Raw genomic sequence first — 13,942 nt, 5'->3', positions numbered from 1 at the left:
TTTGTCATGTTAGCCGATCTGATAGGTGTGATGTGGTACCCCAGAGTTGTTTTGATTTGCATCTGTCTAATCAAAAGTGATTTAGAGCATTTTTTCATGTAGCTATAGATAACTTTAATTTCTTCCTCTGAAAACTGCCTGTTCATATTCTTTGACCATTTATCAATTGGGGAATGACTTCTATTCTTATACATTTGACTAAGTTCTCTATATATTTTAGAAATGAGGACTTTATCATAGACACTAGTTGTAAAATTCTTCCCCAGGTTTCTGCTTCTCTCCTAACCTTGGTTGCATTAGATTTATTTGTGCAAAAACTTTTCAATTTAATGTAATCAAAATTATCCATTTTGCACTTCATAATGTTCTCTATCTCTTGTTTGGTCAAAAATTTCTCTATTCTCCCTAAATCTGACAAATACACTATTTCTTGCTCCCCTAATTTGTTTATAGTATCAGTGTTTATACCTAGATCATGTATCCATTTGGACTTTATTCTTGTGTACGGTGTCAGGCATTGGTCTATGCCCAGTTTCCACCACACTGCTTGTAAAGGGCGCTGACTGCCACACCATCTGGGACACCACACTGATGGACATCAGGTAAACTGAGTCCGGAGCAGGGAAGGGTGAACAAGATGGCGCTGGAAGGGACTGCCCTACCCCTGGTTTGTTTTTGTCACTATAGTTCCAGCTTGTGTTCATTTCTATAGTTTCGGGTTTGTTTATGTGTGTTACCATGGTTCACTGGGCTAGCTGGCAAAGACTATATAATCAGAGTGCTTGCTTGAATAAATCGGAGTTGTTTCACTGACCCGCTCTCCCATCTCATTCTTTTACTTGCGAGCTCCACAGGAGGACAAGCAGCCTGCTGGCCAGGCATAAGACTTGCTCCTCTCGGTAAGTTACGCCGTCACTATAGCACTGCTAACCAGTTTTCCCAGCAATTTTTGTCAAAAAGTGAGTTCTTATCTGAGAAGCTAGGGTCCTTGGGTTTATCAAACAGTAGATTGCTGTATTCATTGACTACTGTGTCTTGAGTATCTAGCCTATTCTACTGGTCTACCTCTCTATTTCTTAGCCAGTACCAAGTGGTTTTAATCGTTGCAGATTTACAATACAATTTGAGATCTGGAAGGGCTAGGCCACCTTCCCTAGCATTTCTTTTCTTTAGTTCCCTTGATATTCTGGACCTTTTGTTCTTCTGGATGAAACTTGATATTATTTTTTCTAGCTCTACAAAATAATTATCTGGTAGTTTGATTGATATGGCACTAAATAAGTAAATTAATTTAGGTAGAATTGTCATTTTTTATTATATTGTCTCGGCCTATTCATGAACAACTGATGTTTTTCCATGTATTTAGATCTGACTTTATTTGTGTGAATAGTGTTTTGTAATTGTGTTCATATAGTCCCTAGGTTTGTTTTGGCAGACAGATTCCCAGATATTTTATAGAGTCTACTGTAGCTTTAAATGAAATTTCTCTTTCTATCTCTTGCTGTTGGGTTTGGTTAGTAACATACAGAAGTGGAGATGATTTATCTGGGTTTGTTTTGTAACCTGCAACTTTGCCAAAGTTGTTTATTTCAAGTAGTTTTTTACTTGAGTCTCTGAGATTCTCTAAGAATATCATCATATCATCTGGAGAGACTGATAACTTAGTTTCTTCTCTGCCTATTCTAATTCCTTCCATTTCTTTTTCTTCTTCTACTGCTAATGCTAACATTTCTGTATCATATTGAATAAAAGTGCTTATTTCACCCCTGATCTTATTGGAAATGCATCTACCTTATCCCCATTGCATTTAATGCTTGCTCATGGTTTTAAGTAGATACTGCAACTTGATATTTGAATTGTTTCTTTCTGGTTGCCTGCAGTATTTTCTCCTTCACTTGACAGTTCTGGAATTTGGCAACAATATTCCTTGATGTTTTTAGTTTGTGATCCCTTTCAGGAGGTGAACGGTGGATTTTTTCAATGACTATTTTGCCCTCTGGATCTAGGACTTCTGAGAAGTTTTCTTTGATGCTTTCTTGGAAGATATTATCCAGACTCTTTTCTTCATCATGCCTTTCTGGAAGACCAATAATTCTTAGATTTTCTCTCCTGGATCTATTTTCCAGGTCAATTGTTTTTCCAATTAGATATTTTACATTTTCTTCTATCTTTTCATTCTTTAGATTCTGTTTGAGTGATTCTTGAGGTCTCATATAGTCAGTCATTAGCTTCTACTTGCCCAAATCTAATTTTTATCAAATTGTTTTCTTCAGTTAACTTTTGCATCTCCTTTTCCATCTGTCCAATTGTTCCTTTTATGGAGATTTTCTCCAGTTAATTTTTGTATTTCCTCTTCCATTAGTCCAATTTTCTTTTTAAATTCTTCTATGATTTCTTTTTTCCATATTTTTAAAATCATTGCCCAATTTTTCTTCTACTTCCCTAATTTGACTTTAAAAATCCTTTTTGAGCTCTTCCAAGAACACTCTTTGGGCTTGAGAGCAGTTCATATTCCCTTCTAAAGTTTCAGATGGGAATACAGTCTCAGTGCTGCCCTCTTTTCTATTCGTGTTTTGGTTCTTTTCCCCATAGAAAGATTCTATGGCCTCATCTTTTCAGGTTTGCTTCTTGCTCATGATTATCATCCTTTTCCTGGCTTTTAAAGGAGATCTCTGCATCTGGGTCACAGGGGACTCTGTTACATCGTTCTTATGTTTAGAACTTGAGGCTTTGTGTATTGTGGCCTCTGTTTCTTTCAGCTAGAGGCTAGTATGCTGTAGCTTGCCTGGTGTTGAGCTGGCTGATGTGCCAAAGTAGAGGTCAGGTGAAGTCTTTCTGAGTTTCCCCAGAGTTACCCGGGAGCTAGCTGCATTAAGTATTGGGGAGGGTTGGTCTGGCCACAGGAGGTCTATTCTCCTGAGCACAAGCAGGCTGGGGTTTGTACTAGTGTCTTCCCTATTCTCCTGGTTGTGTAGAGGCATGCCTGGGTTCCTGGTTTTGATGATTGCGGGGCTCCACTCCCCTGGGGCTTAGGATCTCCTCTTGGTTCTCTGAGGTGGAGCTGTCTGAGACAGCTCTGGTCTGCACTGGTCCCCTTCAGCACACCAAGAGGGACTCCCCTTTGCAATTTTCTTAGCCTCACAGCCTAAGAGATGTTTTACCCCTTTGGCTGAACCCACTGTTCCCAAATTTTTCCTAGGGAAATATTCTTTGGATTTTTCAAGGTCAAGGGAGGGGTAGAGCATTTACTGATCACTCTGTCATCTTGGATCCTAGAAATTCAAGTCTTGAGTAATATTTATTAGAAATATTTTCTTTCTTTTCAAAAAAATTGTTGAAGAGGAGTTGGTATGGAGAGTTATACTATTGGAGTTTTCAAAAGAAAAAAATTAAGAAAAGAAAAGATCGTTGAAACATTTTTAAATGTACTAAAGAAAATAGAAAAAAGACAAGTAGGAAATAGAAACAAACCTGACAGACTTTGAATATTACATGTTGAATTCAGAGTATACTTAGAGAGAAAAGGAAGCTATACATAATAGAGATACACAGTTTGATGTGCAATGTTCTTTTTCTGTTCTAATTAGTATGTAAAATGTTTATTTTATGGAATACTATTGTTCCATAAGAAATTATGAGCAGACAGAGTTCAGAAAAACCTGGAAAGTCTTGCATGAATTGATGCTGAGTAGAGTGAGCAGAACCTGGAGAACGTTGTATACAGTAACAGCAACATTTGTGATGATCAACTTTGATAGACTTACCTTCTCTCAGGAAACAATGATCTAAGACAATTTCTAAAGACTCATGATGAAATATGCTATCCACATCCAGAGAAAGAATTATGAAGTCTGAATGCAGATCAAAAGCTATTTTCTCTTTTTTTTCTTTCTCATGTTTTTTTCCGTTTTGTTCTGATCCTTCTTTTACACCATGACTAATGTGAAATATATTTAATAAAATTATAGGAGGGGAAAATTTAGAACTCAAAATCTTTTAAAAGTGAATGTTGAAAGCTAACAACAAATAAATAAATTTTAAATGTTTATTTAGCATTTGTTAATCTTAGAATTTTTTTTAATAGAAAGGATTAACATTTAAATGGATCTTAATTAATTCTTTAGAATTGGTTGGTCACAGAAAAAGAAGTCATAGAAGCAATAGACAATTTTACCAAAGAAAATTTCATAAATGAGATAGCATTTTAAAACTTTTTATAAAGTAGTCATAGCAGAATTTAGGGGAAATTATCATATCTATACTTCTATCAACAAAAGAAGAACATACAAATAAATTGGACATGCAACTAAAAATTAGAAAAGCAATAAACAAAAAGCAAACAAAAACTTGGTCTGAACACAAAAACATAGATTCTGAAGAAGAGAGAAACAAAAGTGAAGATATCCTTCCCCCCAATTGAATTGATAAATAAAACTAGGGTTCCATGAATAAATGGACCTTACCTTAATATAGTAAATGGTATCTATCTAAGACCATGAATATGAAATGGAGAAATCCTATTGAATTTTCCAACAAAATCAGTTGTAAAGCAAGAATCATCGACCACCATTTCTAACTACCATAAATATTAATAAGACAAAAATAGAAATTGAAGAAATAAGCATAGACAAAGAGGAACAAAATTATCACTTTTACAGATGACATGATGATTTACTTAGTCATAGAGAGTTCTAGAGGATCAACAAAAAATTAATTTCAAAAATCTTCAATAAGGTTAAAGGATATAAAACAAATGAACAAAAGTCTAAACAACACTGTACTGGAAGAAATAGAAGAAAAAATTTTAATTCAAACTATTATAGAATGTATTCAATATCTGGGGGTTCACGTAACACAGCATACACAGAGGAATTATATGAATATAACTATAAAACATATTTTTAAAGATATAAAGCCAAACTTTATAATTGGAGAGATATTAATTATTCATGGTTGGGTAATACCAAATAATACAAATGCCAATGCTACTTAAATTAATTTACAAATCCAGTTCCATACTAATCAAACTTTCAAGTGATTACTTTATAGAAGTAGAAAAAAAACAAGTCCAGGACACTTAAAATGAAATGTGTTTCCCACTCCATTCAGAGAGGTGATGGAGCAGAGTTGCAAAATGAAATGTATCTTCAAATGTGAACAATGCCATATGTACAGCACTTATTTTTCATGAACATACTTGTTTGTTATAAGGGTGGGCTTTGTTGAGGGAAGTGGAACTGGGAAGCAGTGGAGTAATTATGATAGTTATACAAAAAATGAAAGAAGGAAGCAAAGAAGGAAGCATTTATGGATTAAGAAATAAACAGAAGAGACCAGAAAAATATTCAGAAGAGGACAAAGACAGGCAGGACAGCACTGAAACTACCATGTCAAATTGAAAATGTGCAAAAATGTTTTTGAAATATTTTTCTCAGCAATGTCTTGCAAATCCATATTAATGTTATTTTAAATAATTATGTATATTTTGCTTCACATGAAATCCTCTTCCCCTCTTCTTTTAGTATGGGGAAATGTTCATGTTTCATGTTGATGTTTGTTAAGTTCATAAAAAAATAAGGAAAACTTCAAAAATTTAAATTGTAGTATTACTTTGATACTAGGGCTTGGATGTGAATTTTTATATGCTTTGGATTTTACATTTGCTTAATGATATTGGTACTTACACAGGAAATAGACTATCTCTAAAAGAGAGACAGAAATGAATACAGAATTATGAGACCAATCATGAAACTATAGAGTAACCTGAATTTGTTAATGAACATAACGTTGTGTGAGTTTTAGTTTCTAAAAGAGAGCTAATAATGAACAAAATTCAAATGCTGTCAGAGAGATGGTATGAGGCATACCAGTTATTCTTAGAAGGAAGTCACCAAGATTGAACATGTTTCATTTGCCGGAAGGAGAGGAATATCGGAACACCATTTGATACATGGGTTACTTGTATATTTTTCTTAATGCTCTCAAGCCATGTTAAAAGTGGCAGTGCCTTAACCAAAATTGTTAAAGACTAGGCATTGTGATTGGATCATTTACAAATATTGGCACAATGGAAAGAAATGATTTGTATTTCTGCTTTGTGTCTTTTGTTACTTGTATTGTCAATTATACTGATCATTTTGACAAGGCAATGCTGATGGCTTAGCAATTTTTTTTCAGGGCTTCAAATATAGTTACTTTTTTTGGCCATCAACATATGAGAAGTGACAGCTGATGATCATTGTTTTTACCACATCATTTTAAGTTAAAAAATGAAATTGGATGCTAAATATTTATTTATTTTATATAATGTACTTATTAAAATGCAATAAAATGAGAGCTAGCAATAGTGTTGCCTTCCCTCAAAAAAGAAAGACAGAAAAAAAAGGAAGGAAGGAAGAAAAGGTCTTTAAAACATTTTGAAAAATGCATAGAAGAAAACAGAAGGAATATCAGAAGGAAATATAAATAGCAAAATAGCTTTAAAACATTTTTCAACATATTACATACTTTAAAAAGCAAGCTGTACATAATAGAATCACAGTTTTATATGTAATCCTCTTTTCTGTTCTGCTTTGTAGAATCCAAAAGTTCTTTTTCCATATCTGCTGAGTTCGGAGAAGTTAATGCTAAATAAAGGGTGAATATTGACAAAAAGGAGTGAAAGTCAGATAAGGAAACCAAAAAAGACCACTCTCCTAGATTAGAGACATAGGGATAGCATCACATGAAGGTGAGGAAGTTTAACAATATCCTTCTCCAGATGTTATCCAGGGATGGGGAACCTACAGCCTCGAGGTCACATGTGGCCTCAGGTTTAACCCTTTCATTGAATTCAAATTTCACAGAATAAATTCCATTAATAAAAGGATTTGTTTTGTAAAATGTGGACTCAATCAAAACACCACACCCAACGACCTAGAAGAACACATATGGCCTCAAGGCTGCAGGTTCCCCTATAGCAAAGAAAGGCATCAAAGTAAGAGGACACCTCCTGTCTAATATTACACTGGGGTAATAGAAACTTCAGGTAAGAAATGAGTGTGTGTGTGAGTGGACACAGAGAGAGATGATGTGACAGATTTAAGTATCATTTATCTTGCTACTTTGTATAAAAGGAAAGAAAAGTTTCTGAGCACTCTACTAAGTACCCTGAAAATGCTTTACTTTTTCATGGCATCATTAGAATGTGCCAGCTTTATTCATTGCTAGTAGTCATGGACTATATGTGTACAAATATATAATTGAATATGTGTACATGATAGAATGACAAACCCTTTAAAAAACTGATGGGCCATAGATTTAGAACTAAACCTTAGAGACCAACTAGTCCAACTCAAAGAGAACTGAGGAACAAAAAGGTTAAGGGACTTACCTAAAGTTACACAGGGAGTAAGTGCTGGGGGTAGGATTTGAACCCAGATCCTCTGACTTCATGTTCATTTTTCTTTCCATGCTTACCATACTTCTCCTCAACATCTTTTATCATTAGAATTCTGTAAGAATAACTTTATTCTAAATACCTAAACTGTCCTTTTCTTCAACCTACATAATTAGACCATTGATATTTTTACAGAATTATAAGAAATATTTTTCTTACTTTACATCTCAAAAGATGTGGGGGAAATTTAGGATTGAAGATGTGAGGATTAGAAAGTATATAAAATACAGATTATCTCTATTTAAAATGGTGTCTGATGCCATGTCCCACTCAGATCTATCAGGGCTTAAAGAAAAACACAGATTCTGCACAAGTTCAATTAGAATTCCTGGAAGAGATGCATAAAGAATTTTTTTTAAAAAATTGAACATAATTTCAACAACCAAATGAAAGCTACAGGAAAAAAATGTGAGAGCTATGAAAGAAAGAACAGGAAAAAGAATTAATGGTTTGGCATAAAAACTGTAAAACCTTATCTAGGCAACACAATTAGAATGGACCAAATAGAAGCTAATGATTCCACCAGACAACAAGAAATATTAAAAATGAAGCAAAAAGACTGAAAAATAATAGAAAATGAAGGATACCTAATATTAAAAATAAATGACCTGGAAAACAGATTAAGAAGAGATCATTTAAGAATCATTGGATTACATGAAAGCCTTGATGAAAAGACCCTCAAAACCATGTTTCAAGAAATCTAAGCTATCACTAACCATATAAAAATGCTCTAAATGACTAATAAGTAGAGGAATGCAAACTAAAAGAATACTGAGATACCATTTCATGTTCATCAAATTGGTAAAGTTGACAACAAATGAAAATAATAAATACTGGGGGGCTGTGAGAGAACAGGTACATTAATGCATTTTTGGTAGAACTGTGAACTGGTCTAGCCATTCTAGAAAGCAATTTGGAGTTATATCTGAAAAAGCTCTTGCACATTCTTTGACCTAGTAGTGCTATTACTAGGTCTGCACCACAAAGAAATCAAAGAAAGAGGAAGAGGACCCGTGTTTACCAAAAAAAAATATATATATATTATAATAGCTCTTTTTGTGGTGGTGAGCAATTGGAAACTGAAGGAATTTTTATCAGTTGGGGAGTGGCTGGAAAAATTATGATTCATGAATGTGATGGAATACTATTGTGCTATAAGGAATTATGAATGAGGTAATTTCAGGGAAACCTGGGAAGACTTGCATAAAGAGATGCAGAATACAGTGAAAAAAGCAAGATTACAGTTTATATAATAGTATCACCATCATTCATGATGGAACATGCTACCTACCCACAAACAGAGAGGTGACAGAATCAAAGCATACACTGAGATTTTTTTCTTTTGACGTGGACAATGTGGAAACACCTAGAACATCTATAGGGGAAATGTCAAACACAAGGAGACTTCATGAAGAATAGGTCAGATCCAACAAGATTACAAAATTAACAAATAAAGAGAATGTTATGGCTTATCTATATTTAAGCAACATTTAAAAAAATCAATCAATCCATTAATTAATTAGTTTTTCGTTTTCAACATTCACTTCCACAAGTTTTTGAGTTCCAAATTTTCTTCCCATCTCTCTCTTTCACCCATTCTGATTATCCCTTCTCCAATGTGTCCTCCCTTCTGTCACACCCTTCCCTTCTTCTATTGCCATCCCTTCTATTTTCTTGTAGGGCAAGAAAAATTTCTACACCCCATTGCCAGTATATCTTATTTCCCAGTTTCATGCAAAAACAATTAAAATTCATTTTTAAAACTTTGAGTTCCATTTCTCTTCATTCCTCCCTCCCCACTCATCCTCACTGAGAAGGCAAGCAATTCATGTGTAGTCATGCAAATCACTTCCATAACAGTCATGTTGTGAAAGACTAACTATATTTCCCTCCATCCTTTCCTACCCCCTATTTATTGTATTCTCTCTTTTCACCCTGTCCCTCTTGAAAAGTGTTGATTTCTAATTATCCCTCCTCCTATTTGCCCTCCCATCATTCCTCCCAGTCTCCTGTTTGTTCCTTTCACCCTTCTTTCCTGTAGTGTAAGATAGATTTTCATATCAAAGTGAGTGTGCATGTTATTCTTTCATAAGCCAAATCCAATGAGAGTAAGGTTCACTCTTTCCTTCTCACCTCCCCACTTTTCCTCTCCATTGAAAAGCTTTTTCTTGCCTCTTTGATGTGATAGATAAGTTGCCCCATTCTATTTCCCCTTTTTTCCTTCTCCCAATATATTCCTCTTTTACCCCATAATTTTATGTTTTTAGATATCATCCCTTCACATTCAACTCACTCAATGCCCTCTGTCTATATGTATATAATTCCTCCAACTACCCAAATACTGAGAAAAGTCTCAAGAGTTACAAATATTATCTTTTCGTGTAGGAATGTAAATAGTTCAACTTTGGTAAGTCCCTTATGATTTCTCTTTCCAATTTACCTTTCCATACTTCTCTTGATTCTTGCATTTGAAAGTCAAATTTTCCATTCAGTTCTGATCTTTTCATCAAGAATGCTTGAAAGTGGACCAGTTAGTTAGTGGAAGACCGAGTTAGCCACGAGCAGCAGGAGGCTCTCAGATACTCAAGCAGTCATGTATGGGTCAATCTTGAAGAGCGCCTCCCCATTCAAGTCAACAGTGCAGTAGCCAGGCTTTCATGTGTGGAGGTGGAAAAGTTGAAGCCTATGCCTGTGCCCCCGAGACCTGCGAGATCTTCTCCGGAGACTCCTACCTTGTCCAGCACAATGGCCCAGAAGAGCAGTACCACCTTAACCTCTGGATTGGTCAGCAGTCCTCCTGAGATAAGCAAGGAGCCTGCACAGTATTATCTGTGCACCTCAACTCCTTGCTGGGGGAGAGGGCAGTGCAGCACTGGGAGGTCCAGGGCAACGAGTCTGACCACTTCATGAGTTCCTTCCCTCGAGGCCTCCAGTACCAGGAAGGAAGTATGGAGTCAGCATTTCACTGGGCCTCATCTGAAGCTCCCTCAGGTCCCATCCAGAGACTGTACCAGGTCAAAGGGAATAAGAACATTTGAGCCACGGAATGGGTCCTGAGCTGGGAGAGCTTTAACATTGGAGACTGCTTCATTCTGGATTTGGGCCATACCATCTTTGTCTAGTGTGGGAGCAAATTCAACATTCTGGAATGAAACAAAGCCCAGGACCTGGCTCTGGCCATCAGGGACAGTGAATGGCAGGGAAAAGACCAAATGGAGATTGTCACCAATGGGGAAGAGCCATCAGAGAAGATCCAGGTCTTGGGGTCAAAGCCAACCCTGAACCCAGAAGAAGACCTCAGGGCTGATCAAACTAATGCCCATGTTGCTGCCTTATATAAGGTTTCTGATGTCACTGGCCAGATGCACTTGTCAAAGATGGTGGACTCTAGCCCATTTGCTGTTGAGCTGTTGACCAACAACAACTGCTTTGTGTTGGACAATGGCCTCTGCAGCAAGATCTATGTCTGGAAGGGGAGAAAAGCTAATAAGAAAGAATGACAAACTGCCCTAAAAGTGGCAGAAGACTTCATTTCCCAGATGTGGTATGCCCCCAATACCCAGGTAGAGATTCTGCTCCAGGGTCGGGAGAGCGCCATCTTGAAGCAGTTTTTCAAGAATTGGAAATAAGCATTCGTTGCCCTCCCCCCTACTCCCTTGTTTCCCCAGCCCTTCAACCACAGATTATACTATGGTTTATTCTTTGCCTTGCCATGGGGGGCCAATGGTTATCCTGTGCCCCTTAGCTACCTATGCCTTCTTGCTTCCATCTTCAGCCCCTTGTGCTTGGTCATCTTGGAGTTAATTAAATGAAATGAACTGGAAAAAAAAGAGTGCTTGAAAGTACTCTATTTCACTGAATGGTCATTTTTCCCCTGAAATATTAAGCTCAGTTTTACTAGGTAGATGATTCTTTGTTTTTATCTTAGTTCCTTTGACCTCCAGAATTTCATATTTCAAGCCCTCCAATCCCTTAATGTAGAAGCTGCTAGATCTTGTTATCCTTATTGTGTTTCCACAATACTCTTCTTGACTTGGGAGCTCTGGAATTTGGCTACAATATTTCTAGGAGCTTTCCTTTTGGGATCTCTTTCAGGAGGTGATGGGTGGATTCTTTCAATTTCTATTTTACCCTCTGGTTCTAGAATATCAGGGCAGTTTTCCTTGATAATTTCTTGAAAGATGATATCTAGGCTCGTTTTTGATCATGGCTTTCAGGTGTCCAATAATTTTTAAATTGTCCTTTCTGGGTCTATTTTCCAGCTCAGTTGTTTTTCCAATGAGATATTTCACATTCTCTGCTGTTTTTTTCATTCTTTTTGTTTTATTTGTTAATTTATTGATTTTTCATAAGGTCATCAGCTTCCATTTTCTCCATTCTAATCTTTAAGGAATTACTTTGTTTGGTGAGCTTTTGGGTCTCCTTTTCCATCTGGCCAGTTTTGCCTTTCAAGGTATTCTTCTCCTCGTTCGTTTTTTGGATCTCTTTTGCCATTTAAGTTAGTCTGTTTTTAAAGTGTTATTTTCTTTTTTCTTTTTTTTTTAATTTTTAACATTTATTTTCACAAAATTTTGGGTTACAAATTTTCTCCCCTTTTCTCCCCTCCCCCCCAAACCCAAGCATTCTAATTGCCCCTGTGACCAATCTGCTCTCTCCTTTATCCTCCCTCCCTGCCCTTGTCTCCATCTTCTCTTTTGTCCTGTAGGGCCAGATAGCTTTCTTGACCCCTTAACCTGTATTTCTTATTTCCCAGTGGTAAGAACATTACATTTGATCCTAACACTTTGAGTTCCACCTTCTTTAGCTCCCTCCCTCTCCACCCCTTCCCCTTGGAAGACAAGCAATTCAATATAGGCCAAATCTGTGTAGTTTTGCAAATGATTTCCATACTAGTTGTGTTGTATAGGACTAACTATATTTCCCTCCATCCTATCCTGTCCCCCATTACTTCTATTCTCTTATGATCCTTTCCCTCCCCATGAGTGTCGACCTCATATTGCATTCTCCTCCCCATGCCCTCCCCTGTATCCTCCCCCCCACCCTGCTTGTGCCCCTGACCCCCACTCTCCTGTATTATGAGATAGGTTTTCCTATCAAAATGAGTGTGTATTTTATTCTTTCCTTTAGTGGAATGTGATGAGATAGACCTCATGTTTTTCTCTCGCCTCCCCTCTTTATCCCTCCACTAATAAGTCTTTTGCTTGCCTCTTTTATGAGAGATAATTTGCCCCATTCAACTTCTCCCTTTCTCCTCCCAATATTTCTCTCTCACTGCCTGATTTCATTTTTTTTTTAAAGATATGATCCCATCCTCTTCAATTCACTCTGTGCACTCTGTCTCTATGTATGTGTGCGTGAGTGCATGTGTGTGTGTGTGTACTCCCACCCAGTACCCAGATACCGAAATGTTTCAAGAGTTACAAATATTGTCTTTCCATGTAGGAATGTAAACAGTTCAACTTTAGTAAGTCCCTTATGACTTCTCTTTGCTGTTTACCTTTTCATGCTTCTCTTCATTCTTGTGTTAGAAAGTCAAATTTTCTTTCCAGCTCTGGTCTTTTCATCAAGAAAATTTGAAAATCCTCTATTTCATTGAAAGACCATTTTTTCTCCTGAAGTATTATACTCAGTTTTGCTGGGTAGGTGATTCTTGGTTTTAGTCCTAGTTCCTTTGACTTCTGGAATATCCTATTCCATTCCCTTTGATCCCTTAATGTAGAGGGTGCTAGATCTTGTGTTATCCTGATTGTATTTCCACAATACTTGAATTGTTTCTTTCTAGCTGCTTGCAATATTTTCTCTTTCACCTGGGAATTCTGGAATTTGGCCACAATGTTCCTAGGAGTTTCTCTTTTTGGATCTCTTTCATGCGGTGTTCTGTGGATTCCTTGAATATTTATTTTGCCCTCTGGTTCTAGAATCTCAGGGCAGTTTTCCTTGATAATTTCATGGAAGATGATGTCTAGGCTCTTCTTTTGATCATGGTTTTCAGGTAGTCCCAGAATTTTTACATTGTCTCTCCTGAATCTATTTTCCAGGTCAGTTGTTTTTCCAACAAGATATTTCACATTATCTTCCATTTTTCCAATCTTCTCGCTATATTCTGTGATATCTGTCTGTCTCATAAAGTCCTTAGCGTCCATCTGTGCCATTCCAGTTTTGAAAGATCTATTTTCTTCAGTGAGCTTTTGAATCTCCTTTTCCATTTGGCTAATTCTGTTTTTGAAAGCATTCTTCTCCTCATTGGCCTTTTGAACCTCTTTTGCCAATTGAGTTAGGCTAGTTTTCAAGGTGTTAATTTCTTCAACATTTTTTTGGTTCTCCTTTAGCAGGGAGCTGATCTGCTTTTCATGCTTCTCTTTCATCCCTCTCATTTCTCTTCCCAGTTTTTCCTCCACCTCTCTAACTTGATTTTCAAAATTCTTTTTGAGCTCTTCCATGGCCTGAGCCCATTGGGTGGGCTGGGACACAGAATCCTTGATTTCTGTGTCTTTGCCTGATGGT

The 13,942-nt window shown here is 36.6% G+C and overlaps 1 pseudogene; it reads left to right on the top strand.

Moving 5' to 3' along the window:
* The first annotated feature begins 9,989 nt into the window (after positions 1 to 9,989).
* Positions 9,990 to 11,075, top strand: LOC140525370 (macrophage-capping protein-like; annotated as a pseudogene).
* The last annotated feature ends 2,867 nt before the right edge of the window (positions 11,076 to 13,942 follow it).

Source organism: Notamacropus eugenii, chromosome 1, assembly GCF_028372415.1.
Source record: "Notamacropus eugenii isolate mMacEug1 chromosome 1, mMacEug1.pri_v2, whole genome shotgun sequence".
Lineage (NCBI taxonomy): Eukaryota > Metazoa > Chordata > Mammalia > Diprotodontia > Macropodidae > Notamacropus > Notamacropus eugenii.
The sequence above is the reverse complement of the archived record's forward strand: the minus strand, read 5'-3'. Positions and strand labels throughout refer to the sequence as shown.